Source organism: Anas platyrhynchos, chromosome 13 (assembly GCF_047663525.1).
Source record: "Anas platyrhynchos isolate ZD024472 breed Pekin duck chromosome 13, IASCAAS_PekinDuck_T2T, whole genome shotgun sequence".
Classification (NCBI taxonomy): domain Eukaryota; kingdom Metazoa; phylum Chordata; class Aves; order Anseriformes; family Anatidae; genus Anas; species Anas platyrhynchos.
This window is the reverse complement of record NC_092599.1, coordinates 17,882,472-17,896,220: the sequence shown is the minus strand read 5'-3', so window position 1 is coordinate 17,896,220 and position 13,749 is coordinate 17,882,472. Positions and strand designations below refer to the sequence as shown.

Genomic DNA, 13,749 nt, shown 5'->3' with positions numbered 1-13,749 from the left:
CTATAGGTTATTGCTCACATATTTCAGCCAGGTGATAGCAGGAAAAATAACTAAGCTGAAAAATAGATAAACGCTGATTTCATTGATATGCTTCAGGAACAGATTTCTGAGAGCATCTAATCAGAAGAATTTTTTTTTTTTTTTTTCTTTTTTCCCCTAATAATATTTTCTTTCTTCTCTTAAGTACTTAATTATATCATCTAAATCAGAGAAAAATCTATGGTGATTGGTAGGCTCAAACCCTCAGCCTCTGCTAAACTAGTCCAGTGTGTTGTTACATCTTCTGTTACTTTAAAACAGGCACAAAACGACATAAAAAGTTCAGTAAAATAAAGGATTTGAGGCGAGGCTGTATTTTACTTGGTGTCCACTTTTACTTCAGATAAAATTAATAACCAAGCTGTTGCTAGCTCTGAAGAACTGGTATTCAGAGAAGCAGTAAAGAGCACTCAGGGCCTCAAGGCTAGAAGTTGCAGTTTAAGGAAAGTTTGTTTGGAGAGGTTGGAGAAGGTCTTGAATATCACAGTTTGAAACAGACAAATAGAACAATAGTGCTAGAAAGGGCCAAGAGATCAGATAATCCATTCTGCTTTTCCGACGCAGGAACTGAGAGACTTGAACTATTCCTGGTAGTGTGGAGGAAAAAAATAGAGGTAGACAGCAAAAGTATCTGAAAAAGTGACTGCTGTAGAGGAGCATTTCGGTATAGTTTCCTTTTTTTCTGAATCAGGTTTATTTGAGGTCATATATATAAAGCTTTGTGTAACAGATGCTATTGTACAATAGCAGGTGTAGGCTGTTCTCCTGCAAAATCTCTTGCTTTTTATGAGCAAATTTGTAAATTGCACATTCACACAGGAAGTTAAACACACAGTGAAGTCTATTTGTTGTCTCAAAGGTGGGGTTTTGCAGGCAGCCACAGATCTGAAAAATGCTGTTGCCAGTGAAATGGAAAAAACCCAACACATTTAAGCTAAATAAAGGAAACACACTGATGAAACACAATTAACTTGTTGCTCCTGTTATCATAGTGCATTGGTGAGGACATTTATTTAGTGAGCTGATTCTTGCAGTGGATAAGCTTTTGCTAATGCGAATAGTATGGACATGCATAGAGAATAATCATTTCCGTCTTTGGAAGTAATTAATAAATAACTAGTTCATTTACAGGGATAAGCATAGTAGCACTAGTTACATCAGCAGTAGGAGAGGATCACATGACAACCTGTTGCTCAATTCAATCTGTTAAAAGTGTTTTGTACTTTCTACTACATTTGAATACTTGGACCACATTTAAATGGAAAGATTGCCTTGCAGACCCTTCTCCTTTTGTTCTTGGATGCACCCACTCAAAAATTTTCACCTCACCCATGCAACAAGCAGCTTGCAAACACTGCTGATTTTTCCAGCCCTGATTGCGTATTATCCCCATGGCAAATACAATTGCCTAATAGAAACAAACATTAAGAAAGTATTTAACGTATTGCTTGTCCTCTAATAATAAAATGCAACAGCTGAAAACAAAGAGGAGAACTGTCACCCGGAACAGCTAGTTCTAAGCACCCAACATTTTGGGAGGGGCTCCAGTAACATGCCCAGTGCATTCTGAAATAGGCTCCCAGGCAAAATGGGACCGTGGTTTTTGGAAAGGTAAATCTGAACCCCTCTTGAATCTTAAGAGAAACATTATCACACCTGTATTACAAATTCTTACAAACTGTTCCTCTTACAATGATTTCCAGATTACACAAAGATTAACACAAAGAGCTCTAAATTCCAATTTAGGATGATCTTTGAGAACTTGATCCTGCAATTAAACTTTTTCTGAAAGACATTAAATGTCCTTTAACACCTTCATGTGCATATAGTACAAATGAATGACATAGATCCCCTTCAAAGAAGCTCAGCACTGTTTAGGACTGAGCATATATTCTATAAATTAAATCTCTCAGCTTATTCAGCAAAGCTGTGCCAAGGTCCTTAGAAGAAGCCAGTGATAACAGCCTTCAGTGAAATGAAATAATTGCAGCACTTGAGCACCCTGAAGACTTGGAAACAATCTTGGTAACCACATCCCAGTAGGTGGTGAAGTATACACAATCACAGCAAGTGGAGGGGATTAGAGTAAAATTTCAGATTTTTCAGACAAACACAGCATTTTTTGTGTCTCAGGTTTCCTTTGCCTGACTCAAAATACTTATGTCCTGGTTATTTTACAAGTCTCACGAATGTGAATGTACAAAGGTACTTTCAGGTATCAAAGAAGGTAAAAAGAAGACCAGAGGAGGAAGAAAAATTGAAGAGGGAACTAATTACGCCAGCTTTGCTAGGTTCCATGGATACTCAATCTTATTTATAGTAGTGGACTCCTTTAGAATTTCATATAATACATGAGAAAAAGAAGCCTTCTTTATATGACTGGAATGATGACATAGGGTGTCACAATACTGTAGAAAGTATTATAGGCCATGATTTTGTCTCATTTTTATGTAGCCATCTGAAAGTTGCCCTGTCTACAAGAGAAGCAACTCCTGAGTGCAAGCCATATCACAGCTTGAGACAATGATCTTCGCAGAAGATTGTGCTAAGTTCAACTCCCAGCTTTGTAGAACAAGACTTGTTGGATGTCTGGCTTTTAGGCAGTCTCAAGTAATATGAAGTCCACCCATAATATACATGAATATGCATATTTTTGCCTTTGTAAAAGGCTAGAAGAGAGGACCTAGAGAGGACCTAGGAATCCACCAGGACCAGATGCTGACAAATAAAATAAAATAAAACAAAATAAAATAATAAAATCTGAAACCCTTTGGTCTAACTTACACATTAACTTACACATTCTTTTTTTGTACATAAATGAAGCCCTGATAATTAGCCAAGCCATCTTTCTTTGTGCCTTAGTTGTTTTTTTCCTGCAGTTTTTAGATCATTACTGGCCATTAACTCCTGAAATATCAGAGAGAATGTTAAAAAATATCTATTACTTCTCTAAAAGGAAAAGAATGTTATGAAAACAAACTGCGGCTTTTTAGGACTTTTTGCAATTTCCTGAGGCTTTTTCTTGAACTGGGGAACATCAAGTCCTCTCTCTCCAGCAATTCGTGGGAACAGTAGACTGTGCGCGAGAGGTTGGTTAGTTTAAGCGTCTATTAGAGAGGGAGAGACAGATTAATACAATTGTCTGGTTTCAAAATGTCTTTCGAAAGAACGTTGCTGTCTCTAAAGTATATCCTGGATTTGAAGCATGCATTGTCAGCCAGTGTTGACATAGATAAGTTTGAAATGCCATCAGGAAAAGACTACAGTCACTATATTAGAGGCTTGTTTACCACTGTCTTGGGAGAATGCCTTTTCTCACCAAGAAACAAGGTCTCCCTCTAAAAAGAAATTCATATCCTATATGAGGATTTTTTTTTTTCTTTTTCTTTTTTTTTTCCCCTTTCCTATTATCTCTGTTCCAGTCATTAGAGGACCGTGCCATCAAACTCAGGGCAAGGGCATGATAATCATGGATAACGGTGGTAAGAATCAGTTGTCAGCCAAACAGATGTTTTGGCTACCAAGTAGTGACTGCCTTTTTTTTTTTTTTTTTAGCAACAGCAAAGTAATACTATTGTGTATTGGGATCATGATTTGCTTTACCCAGATGGTCGTGCCATGTTGCACTGTTACATTGCCAATTATTCCACAATTTTTAATGGCATATTAAATTTTTTCTTGCACAGGTAAAATTTCACATTTGTGTTTGCTGAATCTCACTGTATTGATTCCTGACACTTCTTCCAATAGCTCAAGATCAGGCTGAATTAAAATCTTTTACTCCAGAACACTGAAGTCCCCTTGTTGTGATCTGATTTTAAAATGTTCTAAGTACACTGTATATTCTATTATCCTAATAATTAAGGAAAAGTTTAAAACAGATGCTACCCCAAAAAACTGCTGTGCAACTCAGCTGGTATGATTTCTCTTTTTCATGGAAAACTATTGAGAAATACATTTTCATCCATTTTTGCACTCATAATAGCTTCATTTTCCAGTGCTTCACTAGCTTGTTTATATGAATGTTACATTCAATTGTGCAAAGTCATGCTATAGCACATCTACTGCTTCCCCTTTATTCTTTAAAAAAGAAGAAATTAAATTAATGTGGCATGACTTTACTCTTGACAAAAACATGTGGACTCCTTATTATCTTGCTCTTGGCTGAATGCTCTAAGATTGATCAAACAGCAAAAATTCAAATAAGAAATTAGTAACCAACTGGGAGTTGAAGCTCACCTAGTCTTTAATTTTTCTGCTCCTTTCTTTTTCCTTTAAGTAGGGAAGAAGGAAAGAAAAAGAAGAAGAAGAAAGAAAAAAAAAAAAAAAAAAAAAAACAGGAAAAGAAGCTGTCCTTCTCAAATCCTTTGAGACTTGTTTTCCATGATCCATGAGTTCTTAATGATAATCATTTAATGGTTAAGATTGTTTCAACTATTTCCTTCAATACTCCAGGGTAAATTTCCTTACAGCTTGCTAATTTGAATATATCTAGCCCAGCTGAACGTATTTAACCTATTCTTTTACTCTCAATACTCCAGTTTGTTGCTAGTTTTAATTGTTCTATGCATCTGTTAGGAATTAACCTTCTACTGTGAAAACTTAAGCAAAGAATACGTTGAACAATTATTCTTTTTCATTGTCTTCTGTCATTTCCACTTCTTGGTAATATTGTCCTATCAAAGTCAGCTCCAGTGATACACTCTAAACCATTACCCAGATGCACTACATTGGTTAGAGAATGTATCATTAGATAGTTTCACCTTGGTTTAATGTTTATTGAACAACTACACTGACCTGAGGTAATCTAGAGTAGTGCTTCTTCACATGTTGTCTAGCCACTCTTGCTCTTCTATGAGACATGAGACAGCAGCACACAAAACCACTAGGAAAAAAAAAAAAAAAAGTGGCTCACTTGCAAGCAAACACACAGTTGGGGAAATGGAGTTTTAAAGTAACAGTCCTAACTTAGTTTTCTTGTATGTAATTTAAAATATTTCTGGTGGTGCTTTATAAGATGGCCAGTGGAGCTTTCCTCTGAAAATTTGGAGTAATACTGCTGAATGTACTGTAGCAGGCAATTGACAATGAGTCTTAGTATGTAACTGGCTTTCTGCATGATCTCAGGCTAATCACTTACCTCCAAGCCCAATGCACCAGCTTCCCCCAATCAGTAAAACGAACCTTGCTAGTACTGATTGTTGTAAGGCATTTTAAGCTGTTTGTAGAAAGACCACTCCTGAACAAATGTTCTGTATTGGATTGGTCATGCATACTGTTGCAAAACCTGAGAGCCGAGAATGGTCTGAATATAGCAACTTGTTTTCTTTGGTAAAGGTGCAATTTGGAGACTGAGATTTTATCTTTGAAACCACATTTGAAAGACATATTAAATGCCCAATAAAACATGTTGGATTCTTAATCCATTGTGCAATTACTCATTTCAAATTATAGAAGAAGCATTAAAACGCAGCTGGGGTAATTTCTAAGAAAATCAGAAGATATAATCATACAACAACATTCTTGTGCCCTGCGGTCCTAACATATGCAAAATGCCTACTGTGCTTGAGGAGGTCTTCTGTGTGTGAGCATTGTAGAATTGGATTTTGAATAAGAAGTTCTTTACCATGCAGCTATCCAAGTGAAGTTTTCTTCCTCTGGACGTCAAGCAGAATGTACCCACTGTCTCTGATTTAAGACTTACCAAGCATGCCAAGAATATATTAGCTTACTCTTGGCAGTGGGAATTGCATTTGTGTAACAACAAGCTTTAAAACTCTGTTAAGAAACATTGTCTGATCTGTAACATGGGACCCATTCATTTTGTTGTTGTTGTCATTTTACTGAAAAGAAAAAATAGTTCACAAGACATATTTCCAAAAATCTGTAGGGTACTTTGGAATGCCCCCCCCCCCCCCCCCCCTTTTTTTTAATTAAAAACAACAACAACAAAACAACAGATTGGGTAACGGCTCCATCCACTACTTATTTAAGGCTTGTTTATAATGTAAAGGAGAATGTTTGTTGTGTCTCCTAGACACGCTACTGTCCCTACACTATCTCACAATGTGAATTGCTCAAGAATTTCAAAACCACTGCCTAAAGTTAGGCTCTTAAACCTATATATAAGTATTTAGAGTCAAGTTGCTTGTTGCTCAGTATTTCTGAATTCCAGACCTTGTATTTATTTGAGTAAATACAGAGCAGAGATGGAGAAAGATCAGGAATGGGACAAGGAAAGGCCAATGAGCTAAAGCACTCACCTGTAATGCAAGGAACCAATGTTTCAAATCCCTGCACTACTCTCCAGATGAGTGCTGTAATTTTCAATGTTTATTTATTTATGCAAAGTAGAAGAGATCCGTCAGGAAAAAAAAATAGAGAACCTTACTGCAATGGCTAAGATCCCTGCCAGAGCTGAGGAAAACTAGATTGCAGTACGATGGCACGAGAAGTCTGAACCTGGGTTTTCACTCATGCCAGGCAACTGTCCACATAGGGAAATATTTCTAGATCAAGGGCTTTTTTTGATATAGTCATGGAATTTGTGAACAGTCTCATATTTGTTCTAGTGCAGACCAGAAGTTCACTTTGTAGCTACATTTATATTTGCTTATGCAGAAATGCACTTCTTGCTTTCTGCCCCACTGTGATCATTTTTTTGACATCTTGATCACGCATTCATGCTCAGCAGGAAAACTGCCTGTAAGTAAGTTCTCAGTTTTCTCACATTCAGAGCTGTTGGAGAGGTTTGCTGCCTTATGGAATTGGCAAGATGCTCCTTCCTGAGATGCCTTAAGGTTGCCATTGACCTCAGGATAGCTGCAGAAGGCAGGAACAGCTGGGTCTGCATAGCTCCCATCCCCTGGCACAATGGTTTCTGGGGAAGGAAATACTATTATAATTTGTATCCTCAGCCCCTTGGCTGCTAACCAAACTATCATAACTCTAAGCAAGACAGACACTCACACCCAGCAAGGGCACAGGCCGGATGCAGGGAACAGGAACTGGGGACAATGGGAAGAATCTGGGGTGCAGCAGCAGCCACAACAGCCACAAGCTGTCCTCTAGTTAGCACTTAGAGTCAGCTCCTTGTGCAGCTACTTCGTTAAGAAAAGATACGAACTAGGAAAAGCAGTTGGACACACTCCTTTGTACAATAAACTCATCTCTCTCCCTCTTTTCTGATTAATGCCAACAACTGAATCTTCATATTCCTGCAAGTGGAGGTTAGGGGATCTTTACTGGTACAGAAGAAGATGTGTCAGTCACTGAAAAACAACCAATTCACCCAAGCTAGAGATGGCAGAGTGCTGGCAAGAGATTCACATTGTGCTTATTATGGACCATGGATGTATTGCTTCAGAATGGGTAGTAGTGACACTGACTGTCCATTTTTGCTATTTTTAAGGTCTATTTTATTATTTTTTAAATCTTTGTATTAACTTGTCTTTGTAAGTGTCTTTTCTGCATATTTGGGACAGATATTCCCAGTCTTTCATTTGGGATCGAATCCTGTTCACTTTGGGCCCACACAGTACTTAGTACCCAAACTCCTCACATTTGACCGTATAGTGAGGAGTACCATTTGTGAGCAATTTGACTGTCTGCAGTGGGTTGTGGTTCAGTTTAGGAGGCAGTGTACACAATACCAAAGAGCAACATGGATTCTAAAGAATGCTTCTGCTGCAACTCTTGTGAAGGTTTGCTCTGTAGGCCTACTCTGTCCTTCTGGCACGGTAAGTATTGCTTCATGAATTACTGAAGAGTGACTGGTAATGGTCAAGGACCTGAAACTCATTCATTACTGTATTTCATTCTCTGGAGGCTGATTCTACAAGTAGTCCTAGTTGAAAGGTGATTTCACTAGGATTGTGCGCCGGCAGAAACACTTTTGTAAACAGAAATGTAGTAGAACAGAGTAGAGACAGGAATATTCAAACAAGTTTTACACCTGGCGTTCTTTTGTATTGCTTCTTCTCCTTTGCTAGCAGATACTTTCCAGTGCTCAGGAGAGCTGATCTGGAGGAAAATGCAAAATGGGATGTGAGATGAGGAAACATCCAAAGGAGACTGAAGATGTGATTATAATAGTGAACTATGCCCAGTTCTTAAGCACTGAAGCCAACTGGCATAGAACAACCCATGTCCCTTCTACTAAGCTCCAATGCTTGTCTGATTGAGAGCTGCTAGAATCTAAACCATAAGCACTTAGCTCATATCATATATAATACAAATGTGATTTTTCTCCAAACAAGACCAACTACTACATTCTAGACTTGGTCACAGTTTTGGAGATTTTTCCTTGGATTCAGAAGGTTTTGGACCAAACTCTATATAAGTTGGTTAATTACATTCCAGGCTTCATATTGCTTAACGTATACAGCTTTACTATGTACAAACAGAAAATTCACTGAAGAGTGAACATCTATGAAAGATTACCTATAAACATTGTAAGTGGGTACTTTACAGCCCATTCTTTCCTTTCCCATCATATATGTATTAAGTTGTATAATCTCCTGTAATGACAATTTAGTGAGGTAGTACAAGGTAGAAATACATTGCACTTATATGGCACCTTGCAGGTATGTGCCTAACAATCTTCCACAAAGAGCGAATTAAAGGTTGTGTTTATGGGCATCAAAAAATAGCTCACATCAGAAAACAGTCACTTTATGAGTACAAGATTTTTATTGCTGGGTGCCAAAATTACCCCCTTAAGAACTTAGACTATCCAAATAACTCCTACATACCACCTTTGTACCTCTGTCTTGTTTTCAAAATCTGTATTTGAGTATGATTTCATCCACTGTGGTTTCATTTTGGTATAATGCCACTGCCTTTAACAATATTATACTAACTTTGAACTATACTTGCAAGCAGACTCTGGACCTTTGCAATTGTAATTGCAGTTATCACCTCTTGTAGAGTTCAGGCAGTAATGAAGGTAGAGAACTCCCAGTGACTGAATTTCCATTATCCTTTTAAATTTACATTTTTATTTAAATAGGAGCTGCATGATCAAAAAGATATTCATTTACTAAGCATTTAGTCTGTTTAAATTTTAATATTTTTCTTAAAACTGTTTCTGATAGACATTTGCACTATGTTTTACCACTGGACTGCAAGTAAGGCTAAAAATGACACTCAGGGAATCTTATTCCATAAACTGATTCTGCAAAGGAAAAGCACTTTAAAAGTCTAACTTTCCTTGAAGCCGGCTTTAGTACCGTTGTTCCCATTTTATTATAAATGTTTACAGACTACAAATACCTAATTTTTGTACCTCAATCTGTATAGACAGGGAGTTTGAGAGTCTGGAATTAAAGAGATGGATGCAGAAGAACCTGTATAACATGGCATCTTGCCTGTAAGAACATAGCTATTATGTGTTTGATTGCCTATCAGCCTAGAATTAATCATGGGGGTGGGGTGGGGTGGACTGTGACTCTTGTAAAATGTGGAAAAATGTGAAATCTAAAGAAAATAGAAATATAAAATATGTGCAGAAATATTAAGCTAAATAGCTACTAAATCTTTTGATTAAGTTTCCGCTAAGAGATAGCTAGAATAACCTGGATTCAGGCACACTATAACCAGACTATTCTTTGCATAATTATTCTATTTCCAGGCTGAACTGTAAGGAATTTTGCGAGACCATGTTCTCTCTAAAAGGACCTTGCTGTACAGGTAGACAAAATTTGGAATTTTTAATTTCAATAGTTTTGAATTTCTGTGCATGTCTGCATGAGTGGTTGGAACCCTACATGTAGATTACATCCCATAGTTTTGGTTCTGGGTCATATACACAAAAAGAAAGAAACTTAGCAATCAACGTTTCATAAGAATAGCCAATTTAGAGGGATTTATTGAGCAGTCTGTGCTACTCTTTTGCTATTAAATACAGGCCAAACCCCATTTTTGGGGGGTTTAGAACCCAAACCTTGCCCTTGTTGAGATCCACCTCCTTCACTCTGCAGTAATTTTTTATTTAATATAATGGGAAGAAGAGAGATCCCCTTTGCCAGCAAACAGATGTCCTCCAAAAGGATTTTACTAACTGATCAATTGCAAAATCCCTCACTGCAATCCCTTATAAAATAAGATGCCCTCTGTCCTTCCTCCCACCCCAAGCTTAGTTGCCAAAACTTACATACAAAATTATTACTGTAATGTTTTATAGTCACTGGGAAAAAAAATAATAATATCCATTTGGTCTTGCAGAATGATGTGAAATGAATCTCTGGCCTCAAAAGAAAAAAAAAGTCTATTAAAAGTAGCTCTTTTTCCTCCCTCCTCCCTCTCCCAGGCCCCTTTTGCTCCCCTCCCCCAACAATAAAGGATGTTTTGGAACAGCCTTTTCAGGAAACATTTCCACAGCAAAATGCAGCATCATTTATAATATTTAAAGCTACATTTTTGTTGAGATGGCTTGGCAGGCTTTGCTTGCAAATCTGGCAGGATATGGCCAGCTGAGAGTTAGCACTAACAAACTGAGGATATGCTGACACAACAGAATGCTTTAATCATCATTGCAGCAAGCAGGACAAGATCTTCTCCTGCATTGCCAGCTCTTCCCAGTGTGAGAACCAATGGTGCTGCGTATTTCTCTTTCCCTCCCCTGCCTCTAGAGAGTACAGTTTTCCCTTGCTGTTTCTACAGAACTAAAAAAACCTTGTTGGGTAACAGCATATAATATAATGAGCAATGGATATTCCTCTTGGCCAATGCTCTTATGAAAATGCTGCCCATTTCCAGCACAATAAGGAAGCTTAATAATTAAAAAGACAATCCTTAAACAGTCTCGAGGAGCTATGTTCCTTTGCAGCTAAGGCTTTTCTGCTTTTCCATGCATACCCTCTACCACAGCAGAGCTGAAAGTCATATTCCGTTAAAAAAATCATAATTAGAAACTTGTCCCATCTGAGAGTTGAGAACTAATTTTAGACATTTGCAAAACTATTGAAGTAAATTGGTTTCACATTTAAAAGAAGTCCCAAATAATTTAACCCCAAAGATCTAATAGTTACTGCCTTGAGTTAGGCTTGCATGATAGGGCCCAGAGAATTCCCACTGTATGATCCAGATGAGGTCCAGTGCAGAGACCATGCTCTTCCTTTGACCTAGCCCAGGATTTGGTACAACAAAAATCTAAGGCCTGTGTCATGAAAGAGTGTGAATTGAAGTAACTTCAAGTTTTGGGAGCCTGTCAATGTATATACTCTGTTTTCTTTGTTTAACTGCAAACACAGTCTCATAATGCAATCAGCTATTGCAAAGTATAAATGTAGAAGTCTGTAAGAAGCAGCCTAAGCCATGGGGCTGGGTACTGATCCGAGTGTCGCTTCTCATCTGTGGATCCTGAATAGGGCAGCATAAAATTTCCATGCTGCTTCTTTCCTTTGCCTGCCTTGTCTTGGTGTGTAAGCAACTTGTCACGGTGTTGGTCTCTATAATGCCACAGATATCAGGGCTCTCTAATCTCATTTAGGAACTTTAGGTGCCTTGCATACAAACAAGTATGATTAGGATACATTTCACAGATTACATACTGCATGTGTTGGAAAAAAGAGTTGGTATCTTCACAAGCCACAGCTTTCATACAGAACACTAAGGTCCAGATAGTGGGGTACCGTAAACAGGGATACTCTGTATAGTCCTTGAAACAGAGTACATTTTTGCCAGGTCTGAAAAATTAGCAGACTTGGTGAAATTACACTGTCTCTATATCCTGAGTTGCAGTTGCTCATAGCAGTTTCCATCTCTACACGGAGACTTCAGCAAATATATAGCAAACACCAGCTCACATGCTGAGCAGATATCCAGCTGAATTGATATAGTTTTGAAAGTAGGAGCGTGGCAGAATCAACTGATGAAATAGAGGGCCAGATGGCACTGCAGGATTAACCAGACGCAAAAGTACTTACATTTAAATACTGCTTTTATACTGGAAAATGAGTGCTATGGATTTTGAGGCAACCCACTTGGTATACGAGCAAAAAGGTAGCAAGTAGCAATTTATTTTCTGTCTGGAGTTCTTCCACCCACTGATTACTAGATACTAGTAAGTAGTTGCTGGTTAGGAGCTATATTATAAATGAATGTTATGTATGTCCTTGCTTATGTGTACACATACATGTACATATATAATGTTGCTATATTGCAACTGAACGCTTGGAATCTTTCCTTGACTTTGTTTTCTTGTTGAGTCAGTCATTAGCTACTGATTGTTTTCCTAAAGCTGGTGAGCAATATTTAACACGAGCTGCTTCTCCAGTCTAATTTCATAGACCAATTTCATATCTACATCCTGCATATGAAAATGAATAATCAGAAATTCAGAAATTGTTTTTGCTACAATTACCAACTTGCTTAGGGCTAGTTAGTGCTGATGAGTGTGAAAGGATATTGCTGTATTTATGTAGTTGGAGACACACCTATGCAACTGATTTTTAAACACCATAGGCAAGGCAGTTGGAATGGGATTTAAGAACAGGCACATAAATTTTTCTTATGCTTGAATGAAAAGCTGAAGCATTTGACAAGTGTATGATTAAGCTGCTGCTGATCCAGGAGGATTTTTTTTTCCCCTTTCTTTTTGGTTTGGTTTGGTTTTTGTTTCCTTCCTTCTATAAATCTCTAGCTGCAGTTTTGTATTGCTTGTTTACAAAGTTGATGTTACCTTCATTTAAGCGAGGGATACTGACTCACATTTAAAAAGAAAAAAAAAATCCTATTAAAATGTACTCAACTTCAGAACAGAGTTTACAATTGCAAATCAAATATTGAATCCTGATCCCCTAGGGTTTAACTGTACCAGTGGTGAATTGAAACCAAGAGCATGTATGCTGAAGTAATAGAGCAGGGCAGGCCTGTGGCAATTCTGAAGTTCTGTAACACAAGTCATGACAACACTTATCAGGAGGTCCATTTTCTAGGCTTCAATATTTTAGACTACTGAAGGGCTGTCTATGTTAGGAAAAGATTGTGTTAGTATCATACAACTCACTGCTTCCTTTCATGCAGTGCTGAAAGACAGTTAGCTACCTGCATTAGTAGGGTAAGTAGTTTTTCATTACTGTTATAGAAGCGGTGATTAAAATGGTCTTAACTGCCTTTGCGATAATAGTCTCGCTGGGAATGTTTTTGTCTCATTTAAATTTTCATTTTCTGAAATTCACAGCAATATATTCTAGGTTAATAGCCACCAGTGCGTGTTGTCTGAAGAAGTTCTCATGTTTCCTGTTAGATGGAGAACTTTATGCTTCTGCAAGGAACATTTTGATGACTAGCTGATGCTTGACATAGTAAGGGAAACAGGCAGCTAGTTGCTGGATATGTGCAGGTATACCCAATGACTTTCTCTAGACATGATTTGCCTCCAGCTTTTTTCTACTGAAAAAACCTATCAGTAAAATAAAAGACAGAAAACTCAGAAGTTGTAAAACCTCTGGAAATGTACCAGTATCCCACTCAGCCCATCATCTCTAAGATGTTACAATGTTGTGAGCAGATGACTAAGGAAGGACAGTAAAACACAAGGAAAATGAATTTCTTCAAAGAAAGGCATATACCAGCTGTTTCTATTTTTGAGTTGCTAAATGTTTTTAGTAGCACTGAAGATCAAAAAACCAAATTGTTCATTCATGGCATGGCCCACTCTAACCAAAACTCCAGAGACACTGAAAATATTACAACCTACTTATAAAC

General features: G+C 37.7%; 1 long non-coding RNA gene across 2 annotated transcripts in view; it reads right to left on the bottom strand.

Moving 5' to 3' along the window:
• Positions 1-5,325, bottom strand: part of LOC106015206 (uncharacterized) — a 31,953-nt gene extending 26,628 nt beyond the window's left edge. For both annotated transcript variants that reach the window (XR_005269281.2, XR_005269280.2), the window contains exons 1-2: positions 5,180-5,325; positions 4,837-4,924 (exon numbers count right to left, since the gene is read on the bottom strand). This is a non-coding gene — a long non-coding RNA (uncharacterized lncRNA). The remainder of the gene's footprint in view (positions 1-4,836; positions 4,925-5,179) is intronic.
• Between the last annotated feature and the right edge of the window lie 8,424 nt (positions 5,326-13,749).